This window comes from Ambystoma mexicanum, chromosome 1q (assembly GCF_040938575.1).
Source record: "Ambystoma mexicanum isolate Mex_15411 chromosome 1q, UKY_AmexF1_1, whole genome shotgun sequence".
Taxonomy (NCBI): domain Eukaryota; kingdom Metazoa; phylum Chordata; class Amphibia; order Caudata; family Ambystomatidae; genus Ambystoma; species Ambystoma mexicanum.
This window is the reverse complement of record NC_090922.1, coordinates 1,455,924,903-1,455,942,005: the sequence shown is the minus strand read 5'-3', so window position 1 is coordinate 1,455,942,005 and position 17,103 is coordinate 1,455,924,903. Positions and strand designations below refer to the sequence as shown.

Genomic DNA, 17,103 nt, shown 5'->3' with positions numbered 1-17,103 from the left:
TTGTTTAATTTTCCATTGTTCAAAGTGTGTCAACATTTTTATCCAAGGGAAGAGGATATGTTGTAATATGCACGGGTTCGTGCATAGGCACACTGGTGGAATGTTAATGCACGTTCAGCAATCAACATTCCACAGTGGCCGTTGAGCGAGGGGAGCCGTAGCTAGAGGCTGCGGGGTCTTGTCAATAAAGAAACTTAATTGCACTTACCTGTGTCGGTGAGATTGTGTCAGATGACAGCACAAACGCAGCCATAGACGCCATGCTGGTGGATAAGGAGTGGTAGAATCCTAGCATTTCCTGTGGAATAGAATGCAGGTATAATTTAAAGGCTAACATTCAATGGTGCTTAAGGAGCATTGGTACCGAGCGAGGAGGGTGTAGCGGCCTCCCAGCCAATGAGGAGGCTTGGATCGGGGCCCTTACCACACAGGGAAAGAACCCGCACCAATCCTCCTCTGAGCAGGAGGCCGCCATCTTCCCTCATCGGGACCTAAGGTAGGTGCGCTCCCTCCCTACGTCCCCTGTCCCTTCACCCCACCACCACCACATTCCCCTTTCCCACATCTCCAATCCCCTCCCTATCCAAACCCCACATACTTGCGCTCCCCTATCCCTTGCTGGCGACGGGAACATGACTGTTCCCTGCGCTACTCCATCCCCTGATTAGCCACCATGGAAAGCAAGAATGGACTATGTGTAGTCCCTGTCCCCTTTCCATGGCAGCCCATTTGTTTGTTTACATTTTTTCAATGGCCACCATGGAAAGGGAGAAGGGACAATGAGTAGCCGCTGCTACCCGATCCTTGGTGGCCATTTTGTTTTGCTTTTTCAATGCCGTTTCTCAACTCTAGAAAAAAATGGTATTAGTACCCTGGTACGACGTGCCGGAGTACTAATAGCAATAAAACATGGAATGTTAACCCTCTAGTTCTACCTCCATTCTTCTCCATAGGAAATGCTAGGATTTTACTGAAATGCCAGTATTTTACTTCGCTCAGGCTAGTCACTATCACCCCAGGGGCATTACCAGACCGATAATGGCCCTTCCTCAGGTTCTATTGCTTCAGTAAAATCCTGGCATTTCCTGTGGATAAGAATGCCGGTAGAATTAGAGAGCTAACATACTATTTATAATGACACCAGAAAGTGAGGCAGCCCTGGACGCCATGCTCGTGGTTAAGGAGCAGTAACATCCTAGCATTTCCTATGGAGAAGAATGGAGGTAGAACTAGAGGGCTAACATGCCATTTATAATGACACCAGAAAGTGAGGCAGCCCTGGACGCCATGCTGGTGGTTAAGGTGCAGTAACATCCTAGCATTTCTGTCACACTCACCTGGGTCTCTGCGGGAGCAATGGATTCCTCCGGCCTCTTCCTCTCGTTACACCTGGGCTGGGAAGCTGACCTGCCAAGAGAATGGGTGTTTAGAGGGTTTTCTGTGAAGAAGGTACTCCAACCCTCCCTCCCCCCTCCCTGTGTCCCAAGTGCAATGTATACCCTTGCTTTGGGCGTGTCTCACCTTTTGGTTTAGTGTGGCGCGCTCTCCATCCTGCATCTGCAGAGGCACACTAGTCTGGGGGTCTGGGGCTAGTTGCTTCACTAGGTTCTGGTTGAAGGGTGAAACAGGCTCTTTGCAGGATTTGCCCAGTTACAGCACTGGGAATTGTTTGCAAGTTCTATTCACAGGCTTGATTCCTGGAGACCACGTAGCAGCAGCTGCAGGTAACTTCAACTGTGTGCGGAATGTAAGTTCAATGATGGACAGTTACTTCACTGGCTATGCGTGTGTGTTGTGGAGTGAAAGGTGAGTTGTTGATTGGGAATACGCTGAGCGTTAATTAAAGTTATTTGTCTTTGCAGGTCTCAGAAACGGAGCAGCTAAGTGGATGCGGCCACGGTGAGGAGTATTCCGCTCAGCTCGCACACAGAGGCAAGTTAGAAGGGATGCACCATTGGTCGAGCGGGAGACAGAGGCATTAGTTGCATGCGCGTGCTTACTGATTCTTTTCTTTTGCAGGTCGGGTCCGGAGCGCTGGTGTGATGAGCAGATGAGAAGCTTGCTTCGATCACGAAGAACAAACAGGTGAGGGATCCACTGGAAGTCCGGGCTACGGTGAAGCGGAAAACAGGTAAGGATCCAATGGCAGTCCGGGCTTCGGTGAAGCGGGAACCAGGTAAGGACCCAATAGAAGTCCGGGCTGCGGTGAACGTGTGCTCAAGGCTACAGAATGCACACGAAGCATGGGCTAGTCCTTAGCCGTGGCTTGTATAGGCAGCCACGGCCAGACACTAGCGTGTGCTACACAGTTCCACACAGCTCCTGGATGTTACACAGGCATCCATGTTGGAGGTACAGGAAGTAGCTGGAAAATAAAGGCTATGCCAGAACAAGGCTATGTGAATGAGGTGCACTCTATGGCTGCCTCAATGAATGTTTTGCTTGCCAGAAATTTACCCATTTAGCCCCTATTTGTGCTTTCCACCTTCCCCCATGTGTTTGTGCTAGTGAGGAGTGGGCCCCTATGCTACTTCCCATGACAATTTCCCATGAAGAAGAATGGAGGTAGAACTAGAGGGCTAGCATTCCATTTATAATAACACCAGAAAGTGAGGCAGCCATGGGCACCATGCTGGTGGTTAAGAAGCAGTAAAATCCTGGCATTTCCAATGGAGAAGAATGGAAGTAGACCTACAGGGCTAACATGCCATGTATAATAACACCAGAAAGTGAGCAGCCGTGGGCACCATGCTGGTGGTTGAGGAGCAGTAAAATCCTAGCTTTTCCTATGGATAATAATGCAGGTAGAACTAGAGGGCTAGCATTCCACTTATAATAACACCAGAAAGTGAGGCAGCCATGGGCATCATGCTGATGGTTAAGGAGCAGGCAAGGAGTGGCTTATAGAGCAATAGGCCCATGGCCTAGCCAAAAACGCAAAATGCCTGTGTGGGCCAGTTTTTTTGGGTCAAAGTGGGGCACTTTTTTGGCCAATGTGGGCCAGATTGATGAGTTACTTCACTCAGGCTCAGACAGGCTTATAGGGCAATAGATGTGCTGGCATCCCACGTTTTAATACCAACTTTACTAGCATTTTTTAGATACCATTCAATTGCGGTTTCTTGACCGATAAAGTTTTTGAAAAAAAGAAAAATAACTTTGTTTACAAATGACGTCACGCGCTTAACAACGTGGTGATGTCATCAACATACGCCACTATTTATTGGTGGCCATTTTGAATAATTAAGTGAATGCTGACTGGAGCAGACCTATCGCTCGCGGATCCTTTCCCTTTGCTCGTACTGACATATATCTTTAAGTAAATAGACATCCTTTTTAACTTGATTCTACGGACAGCTTTAAGCACACTCTTATTGGTGCACTCCTTTCCCCCCCTTTTTTTTTAGATGTTGATGATTTGCGTGCCGCACGCACAATATTTAATCAAGTTCCAAAGCTTTTAGGAGTTTCAGTATGAATGATCGGTTCTGACAAGAATCTCCAACTTTAGCTAAAATCGTGTGAGTATCTATCTGACATCTTTTGAGTCTTTAAGTCGCTTCTTGCATTTCCATGCATCCGGGTAATAAATTAACTTTTTCCTTTTTATAGTAAACACCTGGTTTACCGAGCGGCAACTGAGGCAGAGGGCTTTCTTTGCATCATTTCTCTGAAGAGATTCTGCAGTATACTACATTCAGGATTATCCCCTGGCAAGATCTACTGACATTTCTTTAGGCTTCTTATCATGTTAGTCTAAAAGTTCCAGTTTCATCCCCAGTCATTCGGGTAATAAATGAACTCCTTCTTTTATAGCGAAGATCCTTTTTCTCACCGAGTGACAAACGCGTCACAGAGTCTTTGCCACAGCACTTACCTAAAGAGTTTCAGCAGCATACTATTATCAGGACAATCTCCTGGCAAGAAAGTCCTGTGGCCATCTTACATTTCTTACCCATCCCAGCTCCCATTTAAATAATTAATATGAACAAATAAGTGTTTATTCATTTCTATACAGGGTACACAGTATAGCTGCAGGGAAAGCAGGGCGGATGGTGGCGCCATCAAGAGACAAGTACCCTCGGGCCTATGGAACAGTATGGATGAGGTTTGAACTTTTTCTTAACTTATTCTGAGTTTGACAACATGTATACATAGACATTGGCATACTTGTATTCCAGTGTAGCAATGGATTTCTGAAACAAAGACAGGCAGGAAACAGGGTGAGTACTGGTGATCCACCCATTTAATTAGGTGTTGACAATAATGCCTTCGAATTTACAGCTAAGAATGACCATCTCTGTTGGAGAGTATTAGCATTTGGATTTGAGAAAAAACAACTTTGGATTAATTTGTTGATACTTGAATTGGTGATATACAACTGTTGTATTTATGTTTCAAAAATATTGCCTACACTCATATTATCTTTGTTCATGTTGTTTTGTAGAAATCTTGTCATTAGAAGCCCCTGATGAAGAGTATAACCCGAAACACGTTGGGAAATTTGTTTATTAAATTCATGAAATTATGTGACTACGGAATGGTTATTTGAAGAATGTATATATATTTTATCCCTTAAACCTTGCATAATTTGCACATGAATGGTAAGTACTATAACACATTTATAAGTAGCAAGTCAGGTTTTTCTTTTTGAACCACATGCCATTTACTATTAGCTTCTTGCCTTATTTAGGTTATAAGAAAGTGTGCAGGGGATGTGAGGTCCCTAACAGGGACCTTCATCTTTTTCACTGTTGTATGTATATACAACCTATATGCCAAGGTTGTTAGTTTTCTACCCCGCACCTGAAACACATTTGAACAGCTTGTTGTAAATTCACATGCATTTATCTTAAAACCCTCTGTCAGTTTATTCCCTCACCACATCTTAAGTTGGTGAGCATTGTGTCAACTTAGTGTAATCGTATAGGCCAATAGGCCCATGGGCGAACCAAAAACGCAAAATGCATCTGTGGGCCAGTTTTTTGGGTCAAAGTGGGGCACTTTTTTGGTCAATGTGGACTAGTTTGATGAGTTACTTTACTATGCGGCTAATCGTTTTTACCAGTATTGCTGAATAAATATTCTTTAAAATGTACAATTTGCATCACATTTTAATAAAAACCTTCTCCTTGGTTGCTATTCAAACAGCGTCACAAAAGAAATGAATTCACATTTGCAACTGTGGGCCACTTTCTCGTTGGTGCCCGAGACAATTCTATGCCCCACTGCGTTCCTGCTTGCAGGCACGGACTGGTTTGTTGGGCAAGAGCCCATGGCCGAGCCAAAAATGCAAAATGGTTGTGTGGCACTTTTTTTGGCCAATGTGGGCCAGTTTGATGAGTTACTTCACTATGCGGCTAATAGTGTTGACCAGTGTTGCTGAATAAATATTCTTTAAAATGTACAATTTGCATCAAATTTTATCAAAAACCTCTATATGCAACTGTGGGCCACTTTTTTGTTGGTGCCGGAGACCATTTTATGCCCCAGTCCGATCCTGTCTGGTTAATAGCCCTGATGTAATTAAGAAGAGACTGTACGATTTGGATTGGACGCAAAGTTCTTACAAGTTGTTTAGCAATCTATGCATGGTGAGTAAAAAAGAGGAGTTACTCCTGCATATGTTGCCCGGTGTCCTGATGGTCGAGCTTTGAGAACCTTCTTAAGACTCAGCCTGATACATACTCGGGAAATGTTATTTATATTGGCCCTTAGTGGGGACAATATGTGCAGATATTGTCACCAAAAGGTGGTGTCGCTTCTGCATATACTCATATTCTGCCCCTTTCTTCAGGAGAGAAGATAAGAAGGTTTTAGCGATTATGTCCATGATGTCAGGAATTTGAACGATAAGCTTTTTTTGGTCCCGAATCTTCTCAGGACAGCTGACATCGTTGATTAGGGGGTCCCTTTGCTAAAGGTTTTGAAACTGAATTGAGAGTTTTATGGATGAGCTGTGCTGGACAGATGAATTATGATAGCTCCTGAACTCCAATGTACTGTGAACACATTGTTTTTAAATGAAATGAAATGTTTTAAATAAGGAGAGTGATTTTATCTTTATTTTTGTTTCTCTATCTGGATAATTAAATGGAAATAATTACTGATTTTATGAGCTATATAATATTTCGTTTAAGTTATTGGATTCTATTTGAGATATGTGATTATGTATATAAGGTCGTTAATAAACCATGTATGATAACAAAAAATAAAAGAAATGGACACTGGTACAGTAAACAAACATATACTGCAATCTTTGCAAATGAAAGTAGGCAAAAACCGCAGTCTGTAATAAATGAACTATGGAATTCAAGGAGGGCAGATGGCAGTTAGTCCAAGGCAGGAGCCCTTTATTGTACGTCCAGGAACACCGAGGTAAGCAGGCGTTAGCAGGCATGTAGAGGACAGACACCCCGGGCATCCAACACTATGGGGAAGAAAGCTGGCACTCTAATAGCACTCGCTGAGGCCTGAACACCCGGCCATGAGGACATGCAGAGGTCTGGCTTCCATGGTTCCATTCATTCACAGACAGGACACGTGAGTAGTGGGGACACATTTGGAGCAGTGCATAAGGTGGTCGGGTGGAGGTGTTCCCAAAACGAGTTTTCACTTAAGACTGAAAGTCCATTTCTATTTCCAGCGAGGCTGAGCGGGTGATTGCGGGCCCGGATTCCACTGGACGAGACCCTCCTTGGGCCTTTGCTTTATTTAAATTGTTCTTTTCTGGTGCCCCCTGCTCATTGCTCCCTCTGTGTGTTTTTTCCCTTGGTTTCTTCACTCCCACCCCCACCCTGATTGGCTCCTCTGACTTCCGTGTGTGGGTCTGGTGAGCCGTCGCGCACCGCGCTCCCCATTTCCAGCGCGGCTGAGCTGGTGATTGCGGGCCCAGAGTCCACTGGGTGAGACCCTCCTTGGGCCTTTGCTTTTTTTTAATTATTCTTTTCTGGTGCCCCCTGCCCCCCTGCTCATTGTTCCCTCTGTTTTTTCCCTTCGCTTCTTCACTCCCTCCCGCCTCCCTCCCTGCCTGCCAGCCCACCCCCACCCTGATTGGCTCCTCTGACTTCCGTGTGTGGGTCTGGTGAGCCGTCGCACACCGCGCTTGCCATTTCCAGCGGGGCTGAGCGGGTGATTGCGGACCCAGATTCCACTGGGTGAGACCCCCCTTGGGCCTTTGCTTTGTTCAAATTGTTCTTTTCTGGTGCTCCCTGCCCCCCTGCTCATTGCTCTTTCTGTGTGTTTTTCCCCATCGCTTCTTCCATCCTGCCTCCCTCGCTGCCTGCCCGGCCACCCCCACCCTGATTGGCCCTTTCTTCCTCATTACTGTCCTTCCCTGGGGAGCCCTCTGCCTGCAGCCCCTGTGGCTAAGGGCACAAAGGCAAAGGGCGGCTCCCACAGAGGTGGCTCCTGACTGTGTCTGCAGGTGACCGCAGGGAAAGCCAGTTGCCAGTCTCCCACCAGGGTTGACCCTCACGCTTTCCTGCTGACCCCTGTCCACCCAGATACACAAACCTACCTGTGTTCTTCTACTGTTCTTCCAAATTGCATTGTGAAAATGTTTAAAATTGCATTGTGAAACCTAGGCCTTTTCCTTCCTATCCAGGACTCTCAAACATAGGTGTGTTTTCTCCTGTTTTTACAAATTGCATTGGGAAAATGTTTAAAATTGCATTGTGAAACCTAGGCCTTTTCCCCCCTATCCAGTACTCTCAAACTTAGGTGTGTTTTCTCATGTTCTTAAAATTGCATTGTGATAGTCTCTTAAAATCCGAGCGTCTGTCGTCTTGTTCAAAACCTCTCGCCTCTCTGTCTCGTCTGCTTGCACCCTGCCCTGTGTTCTTCCCTAGTGCTCTTCCCTTCCCTCTCCCTACCTACTCTACGGTTCTCTCTGTCTCTCCTATCTTCTCTAACTGCTTCTCTATCAACTATGTTGCTCTCCTCACTAAATCCGGTAGGAAGAAGTTTAAAAAGGACATCCTGGTCTCCAACCCAGGCCTCCCTATCGCTGACACCTATACCAGTACCTCCTCCAGGCAACCATTCATGGACATCCTCTTTGTCGTCCCCTCGCCAGACCTATGGACTCTACATATGGTCTTGGGGCTCTCTTCTTTCTCTTCTTCTCCCATTAATGGCGGCACCCGGTGGGAAGCCCTCCTGGCCTCCTTCCACTCCTCTAAAGTCACCATTAATGTTTACTCAAATGGTACCGTCTTGATCTAAGGCCCTCAAGCCATCCTTCTCCTCGTTGATAGACGCTTCCCGTGCCTCATCAATTTCCTTTCTTCTCCTGCTGTCCCCTCTCTCCCCTCCATGGCTTCCTCACCTCCCTCTGCTGTCTCCTCCTTGGCTACCTTGCCCTCCCCTACTTCCCTTTCTGCCCCCCCAGCCCCTCGGGCTTCCTCTACACCTCCGCAGGGCATACCTCTGATTTGTATACCTCCCCAGAAGTCTTTCAAAGATGGCAACCTTCTCCATATTGCCACTCTTAACCCTCGCTCAGCTGTCAAACACTCTTCCGACATCTGCCGCCTTCTCGATGAACTTGACTTTGATGTCCTCGGTCTCACGAGACATGGTTCACTGCCAGCTCTGTCATGACCGTTGACACTCTCCTACCTGACGGCTACAAGATCCTCTCCATTCCCAGGTGGAACTGTTACAGAGGGGGTGGTGTAGCCCTGATCTTCACTGAGAGGATTCCTGCCTCTGTCATTCCTACACAGGCCTACTCCTCTTTCAAATGCCTCGTCTGCAGGCTCTCCCTCTCTCCTAGCCATTCCCTTATCGTGGCGACTATCTATCGGCCACCTGGTCAGATCTCCTCCTTCCTCTTTGAGTGGGCGGACGTCTCCTCCTCACTCCTGGTGTTGACCATTCAACTTCCCCTTCTTGGAGACTTCAACATCCACCTGGATGCCTTCTCTCCGGACTCTTTTGGGACCTCTGCGACTCGCTCTCACTCTCTATTCTCCCCTCTGGCCCAACTCACTCTGCCGGGCACACTCTGGATGTTCTGATCTCCTCAGAACTTCCCCTTTCTGTCCCTCTTACCACTCCTCTCTCCTGGAGTGATCACTTTCTCCTCTCCTCCCAGCTCACCCTCTCTACCGCCCAGGCCAAGCCAACCCCAACACTGCCACCAACCTTCTCGGTCATCCAACCCATGAAGCGCGTGTCATTTGAGGCTTTCACTGCCACTTTCTCACCTACCCCTCCCCCTTTGGCTGACTCCCACCCTGACACAGCCCTCTCCACTCTCCACTCTTGCCCCTGTCATGAGGATTCGCCTGAAGCCCAAAGCCAAGTGCAACTCCTGGTACGACTAAGACCTCGTCACCCTTAAACGCAAGTGCAGGGTGGCTGAGAGGAAATGGCGTGCTTCATGTACATCCTCTGACAAACTGGCCTACGGCCTTCTCCAAAGGCAATACCGGATCTCTGTCCTCACTAAGAAGAGAGCTCACATCCAAGCCCTCATCTCTGCGGCATCTAACAACTCGGCTGAACTTTTTAAAATCTGCAAGGAACTGACCAATCCGTCCGCAGTCTCTACCTCTCCTGTCCCTTCCCAGGCTCTCTGCATGGCACTAGCTTCTTATTTCATCTCTAAAACTCAGGACATCCTGTCTCTCTCTCCTCCTCTCCCCTTCCTCCTTCTATTCCCTGCTCCTCCTCCTTGCCCTTCTGCAGCCACCTCTCTTCCCTCCTTCTCTGCTTTCCCCTGTTCTCCCCAGACCATCAAGGACCACATCGACTCCCTGGCTCCTGCCGTGACCAACTTCTGCAACCACTCCTTCGACTCTGGAGTCTTACCGTCACCCCCGAAGCACTCCCTTGTGCACCCCCTTCTTAAGAGAGCCTCTGCCGATTCCTCCTGCCCAGCTAACTATAGCCCACTCTCAATCACTCCAAACTCCTGGAAAGGCTGGCCATCTCCCAGTTCAACCTTCACTCTGAATCTGTTGGTAGTCTCCATGACCATCAGTATGGATTCAGAGCTGCCAGAAGCACGGAAACTGCTCTCCTGAACATCCGTGAAGACCTGCTCTCCAACCTCTACTCCAACACCCCCTGTGTCATCATCTTACTTGATCTCTCCCCTGCCTTTGACATGGTTAACCATTCCATCCTGCTGAATCGTCTCCGTGACACCCTGGGGATCACCGGTCAGGCCCTGGCGTGGTTGACTTCTTTCCTTTCTGACTGACCCTCCCAGGTCCAATTTCGCTCCTTCGTCTCCTCTTTCTTTATCTCTTCCTGTGGTGTTCCCCAGGGTTCTAACCTCTCTCCCTGTCTGTTCAACCAATACCTGGCATTTCTTGCCCACGCTCTGCCCTAACTTCCAGTGCTATGCGGATGACACTCAGCTCATTTTCAGGCTACCCTCAGCCACCTCTTCTCCCTCTCTCATCTCTGTCTGTCTGCCATCCAGGAGTGGTGTGCCGCCAATGATCTCTGCCTTAATGCCAGTAAGACCAATATTCTCCTCATCAGCACACCCGCTCCTCCTTTCTGTCACTCTTTGGCTGGCCTCTCTTGGTCCCCTTCCTGCCCCCACCTGTGAGGCTAAAAACCTCGCGTGATCTACGACTCCACACTATCCTTCGCTCCTCACATCTCTGACATCTCTAAGAAGTCACACTACCAGCTGCACCTCCTCAGAGGCATTCTTCCTTTTCTCTCCTTCCCCCAGTAGCTCACTGTCTCCAGAGCTCTGGTTCTCTCTAGGCTGGACTATTGCAACAGCCTCTTTCTAAATCTGCCTGCTACTACTCTCCGCCCTCTGCCACTCATCCAGAACAGGACTGCGAGCCTTGGCCTCAAGCCCAGGGATCGTATCCCTCCAAGACTGAAATCTCTGCACTGGCTCCCAGTGGCTGCAAGGATTAAGTTCAAAACCCTCTGCATTGTCCACAAGGCCTACTGGGGCCTCAACACCTGCAACTCTCTCTCTTCTCAAATATATTCCTTCTCGAGCTCTTCGCTCAGCCGCCTCCAACTCCCTCAGGGTCAGTCGCTTATCCAAGCAACGAGTTGGTGGTAGATCCCTTTCTTCGGCTGGGGCCTCCCCCTGCAACAGCCTCCCTGCCTCTCTGAAACTTGAGGAGAACCATCTCCGGTTCCGGAAGCACCTCAAATGTTTTCTCTTTGCCTCTGCTTTTTCCCCTTCTCTCCCCTGCTGACCTCCTGGCTGAAACTGAAACTGCACTGGTTACCTGGCCACCCTCTGATCTTGGGCCCAGGTCCCTCCCCCGCCAGTTACACACACCTGCACTGCCTTCATTGCAGCCCCTTCACTTCGGGACTGTTTTCTGTATCCAAACAGTCATTCTACCAGCACTTGACACCTAATGTCTGCACTAACCCTTGAACTTGCCACCTGTTGGCCGCACTTTCTCTTACTGCATATGTATTCTATTATCCCATGTACGGCAATATCCCCTCTCCCTCCCCTCCACCCCGGACTTTCCCCCTTCCCAGGCACTTGCGCGATCTGTATGACACCTGGCCTAGTAGGATCATTGGCTGTCTTCCCTCTGTCCCTCCCGCCCCCTTTGCCTCATCGCGCCTTGAAACACTTGTGTATAGGCGCATTATAAATACCATATCATATCACTTGACTGCACACCATGCAGAAAGAATTGCATACATTCCACCCATCCCGATTTAGCGACGAGACTCGCGATTTTCTTATTCCCTCCTGAACTAACTGTAAACCCAATGCAACCAATAGGGAAAATTCAATTCCTCCGCTTTAGTTAAAAAAAAAAAAAAACACCCCAAGGTACTGCTAAATGTTGCCATGTATGGAATTGAATGGGTATAGGTGATGAGGACTACTGGGTGTGCAGAACACAGACATATTTCACCCCCACATGCACGTGTGTGATCAGCGGGAAGGAGAAAGAGCCGACCTCCTCATGCTCCAGATGGTGGGGAGTGCCTGTAGGCCAGGAAGTGGGACTTTAAAGGGGTCACCTGTCAACCCCCACATGCACGCCTCACGTTCGTCAGAGACAATGGGCCTCATTACGACCTTGGCGGAACGGGTTAAATGGCGCCGTAAAAGGCTGCGGCGCCATTCAACCCGTTCCGCCACATTACGAGGTCCCCTCGCGGGACACGTTAAGCACGCCTGGGAAAACCAGGTGCGCTTACCGGGTCCCGCGAGGGGAAGAGGGTGCAAACAACGGGCCGTTGTTTGCACCCTCTCCCATTCCCATTGGGGGCTGAAATGGGAATGGGGATGAACCGTGTCCATGTCCTCGAGTGAGGAATTACTGGGCCATCTGAACTCTGAATGGTCCGGTAAGTCCTCATTCTGAGGACACGGTTGCGGTTTTGCCAGCAGCCATGCCGCCAATAGCGGCATGGCTACCGGCATACCTCGTAATGAGGCCCAATGGATTTGGCTCACAGGGCACACGGGAAAGTGGGCATGGCCTTCCAAGGAGGGGGAGAAATCACGTGGTTAGCGTCTGGTGTGTGGTTCTTAGGATGGGTCTTCCTGGTCGGGTAAACCGTGCCCCTCAGTACGTATTTCCTGCCGTGTTAGGATACGTTGAGGTCGGGCTTGCAGGATATCCGCATACCCGCAAGACCGTGTGAAATATTTGCGTTTTTGCAAATGTCTGAGGCATTCGAATTTTACTGTTTATTAATATTGTGCATAACATTCATTACTCGTCGCACATGAAGATGTTTTGATTATGTTTAGTTACACTTTGATTCGATTATGCGGTTCAAATAACTTACCCTAATATTAACAGGAGTTGTATTTTCTGCCTTTCACTTAAATCCATTACTCGGTGTATATATACCACGTTTCTACGTTTTCACTTGCACGTTTTGTGGCGGTGAACCCCTAGAATACGAATTTTTGGAGGACATAAGTCCACTTATATGGTGAAAATAAAAGATTTATGGCTAATACACTCCCTTTCTTTGGTGGCAGGTCCACTTCTATAGTTTCTGCTGTTGTGGAGCAGTGACACCAAAAGAGCAGCTACTGTACGAAATACAGTGCTGTGGATGCTGAGCCAGTACAGCACAAAGTAGAAATTGGTGCTGCTTTATGTGCACCTAACCTGTGCCTGGTGACGTAAAGCATTTCATTGTTAGCACCACCATTCACATGCAGACGATTTTAGGCAATTGAAATGGGGATGTGGCATTGGTACTTGCATGCCAGGGGAGTGATTGGAAGGATAGTGAGGACAGGCATTCTCACAGCAGTCCAGTGGTTTCCAGATGTGAAGAAGAGAGTTGACTGGTGCAAGGAGGGTATTATCGGCAGCACTTTCGTTAAATTGCGATTTTCATGCTATTTTTAAAAATCATGCTGCAGAGAACTGCACCGTTAGAAAAGTCCAAATAGGACGGATTTCACACGGTCCACGACACTTCTTGTGTCGAGCAGACACCCAGGACCATTTCAGAATAAGCGTGGTGCCTGGGCGTCAGGAAAAGGCACAGTGAAGCGTGCTGTTTAGCATGCTCACTGCACCAAGGTGAGAATCAGCCCCTACATGTGCTTCCAGCCTTTTCCCTATTTGTGACCAGCAGGTAATGATGTGAGTTCATAAAACATTTCTCTTCCTTGCCTCGCAGGCTCGGGTGGAATGTGATCCTCTAGGAGTCAGGCCATTTAGAGGCTCAGGTGGTATGTTATCCTCTAGGAGTCAGGCAATTTAGAGGATCAGCTGGTATGTGATCCTCTAGGAGGCAGGCCATTTAGAGGCTCAGGTGGTATGTTATCCTCCATGAGTCAGGCCATTTAGAGGATCAGCTGGTATGTGATCCTCTAGGAGGCAGGCCATTTAGAGGCTCAGGTGGAATGTTATCCTCTAGGAGGCAGGCCATTTAGAGGCTCAGGTGGTATGTTATCCTCCATGAGTCAGGCCATTTAGAGGATCAGCTGGTATGTGATCCTCTAGGAGTCAGGCCATTTAGAGGATCAGGTGGTATGTGATCCTCTAGGAGTCAGGCTATTTAGAGGATCAGCTGGTATGTGATCCTCTAGGAGGCAGGCCATTTAGTGGATCAGGTGGTATGTGATCCTATAGGAGTCAGGCCATTTAGAGGATCAGGTGGTATGTGATCCTCTAGGAGTCAGGCCATTTAGTGGATCAGGTGGTATGTGATCCTCTAGGAGTCAGGCCATTTAGAGGCTCAGGACCACACTGACACACACTGAGAAAAGCAGCAAGTGGCCTTCTCTTGCTATCCCCTAGCCTCCTGGAACAGCATCTTGGTGGCAATAAGGTCTACCCCAATGCTCCTACAGTGGAGGAAGGAGTTGAAGACCCTGCTCTTCAGGGAACAGCTAGGTGTCACTTAGAACCTGCTACTACTAGGTATACACCACCCCTGTAATATGGGATATCCGCGCTACCATAAGCATTAACATCAGATTACTTGTTTGGTGTTCCGCTGCTTCCTAGCAAGGATTGTGCTACGTGAACCTGAAGGGAGGGATTTCCAGGAGTCAAGGTGAGTTTTCTCGAAGAGTTTTTATTTTCATAATAGAAAGTGATTGTAAAACTTAAGATGCATGTTAAATTAACAGACAAAATTGACCTTATACAGTAGGCATAAGTGGAAGATTTATAACAGAACACAAATAGAAACAATCGGATAGAGAGCTGGTCAGTGCTGAAACATCGAAACGGATCCTCTTGATTTTTTTCCCTCCCACTCTTCAGCGATCTAAAGTTACTTGAGAGTAGGAGATAGTAGCATTTCGGTGATGTGGTGGAGGGGTAGTGCCTCGGAGTGGGGGCAACAGCCGCAGGTGCTGAATTATTTTAGTGGTGGGGCATTCATATTTAACCCAAATTGTTGCAAGCAAGTGAGGAAGGCTAAAATAACCCCTTGTACATTTTTAGGCAAGGGGTTATCTCCCCGGGAATTTGGTCATTGTAATGTTTGAAATTTAGCATTTTAAAGCACAATCTTAGGAAACAATTGTGGAAAACGCCCTACTATTTACACTACATTTTGTAATGTAACAATGGTACATCTGTTAAAGGCTGATACATGGATAGTACCAGGTCACAGTAAGACAGCATCACTCATGTAGATATAGGTTCTTTGTTATTCTTCTCAGTGTGGTTGCAGTTTCATGGATATTAGAGGAGGCTTACAGAGGACTTGTGAGAGAGAGGGTCCTGGATGTACATGATACTCCGGCACCACGTGTACATTTAATGATCGTGTAGGTGCATAGTGTCCCATAAACAGACCTTTGCTAAAGGCTGAGAATGTGAGGATAAGAAGGCTGTTTGAAGCCTCCCACCTTCTACTGGAAAAGGGTGAACACATGAGCCAGTAAATGAGCTTAAGGAGCGGAATGTTTGAACTCTGCTGAGAGGCTCATGAGTTCCATTAGAGAACTGGAGCTGACACAAGATATGATTTGTTGTACACACTAAAGTGAGTTACGCCAGAAATGTGCAGGGCACCTGTCAACCAGAGATCAACAGGTCACAATTACCTACATCCAGTGGAAATAGTTAAATCGCTGTCACTGCACAAGGTATGTGTTACATGGTGTGAAGTACAAGGGGAGTTAACATACAAATTACCTCTCAGACTCGGTGTACCCGTGTAAGTGATCCTCCTGTAGAAGGGTGGTACCTTTTTAATGCAACCTCAAGTCATGTCCACCCCCATATACAGGCCGTGCAGTATGACGTTATAACATCCCTCCTTTAACCACAAATTAAACAATAACATTAAACAAACTTGGGCCTCATTCTAAGTCAGCCGGTCCGGTAGAAAAGTGCCAGTATTCATGGACACCAGCACTTTACCAGACCGTCCGACTACAGGTTTGCTGTTGGGGCATCTGAGTTGCCTCCTTCTAAAAGCTGGCGGTACGGCATGCGTCCTACTGGCAAAAGAAGCCTTAATTAGCAGCACCAGCATTGCCGGTGCCAGTGATTATGGCAAATTCCCTCATGAGTACATGAATGGAGATTAACACTGTCACTGGATCATACGTATTCCAGCAGCAATGCCGCCAGACCAGGTGCCATAAATTATAATAACATTTGCCGGTATCCTGGAGGCTCTACGGCCAGGATACCAGCAGTGTTAGAATGAGGCCCTTTTTCAGGTAATACCCTCATGCAACTGTAGTTGGTGGCAGGCTACCCTAAAGCAATCATGGTTAGTATCCCCAATGCAGTTCTGGACGTTCTCCAAATTAAGTTTCCACTATATTGGCTGTCAGCGTCTTCTGCACCTGCTGAATGTTCCTGCGGGGGTGCCTGCTTACTGGCAATTGCTTGTTGTCACATACATCAGTTTTCACCTCACTGTTGCTGTGCTTGCTGGTGTCGCCTTCTTCTTGAGTGTCGGTGCTGTCCATTGGATGTCCTTCCGATGAGGTCCGTCTGACCTCTTCCTGGATACTCTGCTCATCCCTGTACTGTGTAAATAATCTGAGGAACTTGCTGCAGTTTTTGAGGACCCCATCACTATTTCTCGTTCCGCGATCATCGAGCCCTTCCTGTTTATGATTGTTTCATATTAGCCTCTCACCCCCAACCCGAACGTCAGATGGGACCATTTGCCTCTGTATAGATTCATTTTAATTGCTAGTAACCTGTTTTCATCTGGTAGCTGCCATGTATATGACAGGCGTCTGGAGTTGTGCTCAGGAATTAGGGATCTGACTTTCCAGCCGATGAATGCCTCTGCAGGTAACACACATGTAAATGTTTGTGGCCATGAGCTTTGTGCCATTAAGAACATTATAATAGCCGCATCCTATGGACTTCCTGCGTCATGTGCTATGCAAAACGCCTTATTACGTATTCACATACATAGTTCTACTTCACCATTGACCTTGGTCCAGCATGGCATGATCCTATGATGTTGTACATTATAGAATGTCATAAAGTCTTCAAAGGTATTGCTTTCAAATGGTGGGCTGTGATCTGCCTGTATACTTTCCCGAAGACCTTGAGCTGCAAATCATCCTCTAGTGTTGGTAGCACTGTCTACGCTGCTGTTGAATGGATTAATCACATCATGGGATATCTGGAGTACTCCTCCAGTACCACTAGGGAACATGTGTTGTGATATATG

The 17,103-nt window shown here is 47.6% G+C and overlaps 1 long non-coding RNA gene across 1 annotated transcript; it reads left to right on the top strand.

Moving 5' to 3' along the window:
• Positions 1 to 3,264: 3,264 nt before the first annotated feature.
• On the top strand, positions 3,265 to 5,481 carry LOC138549573 (uncharacterized). The gene is made up of 3 exons (XR_011293358.1): positions 3,265 to 3,521; positions 3,613 to 4,108; positions 4,448 to 5,481. It is a non-coding gene; the product is annotated as an uncharacterized lncRNA (long non-coding RNA).
• Positions 5,482 to 17,103: the final 11,622 nt, after the last annotated feature.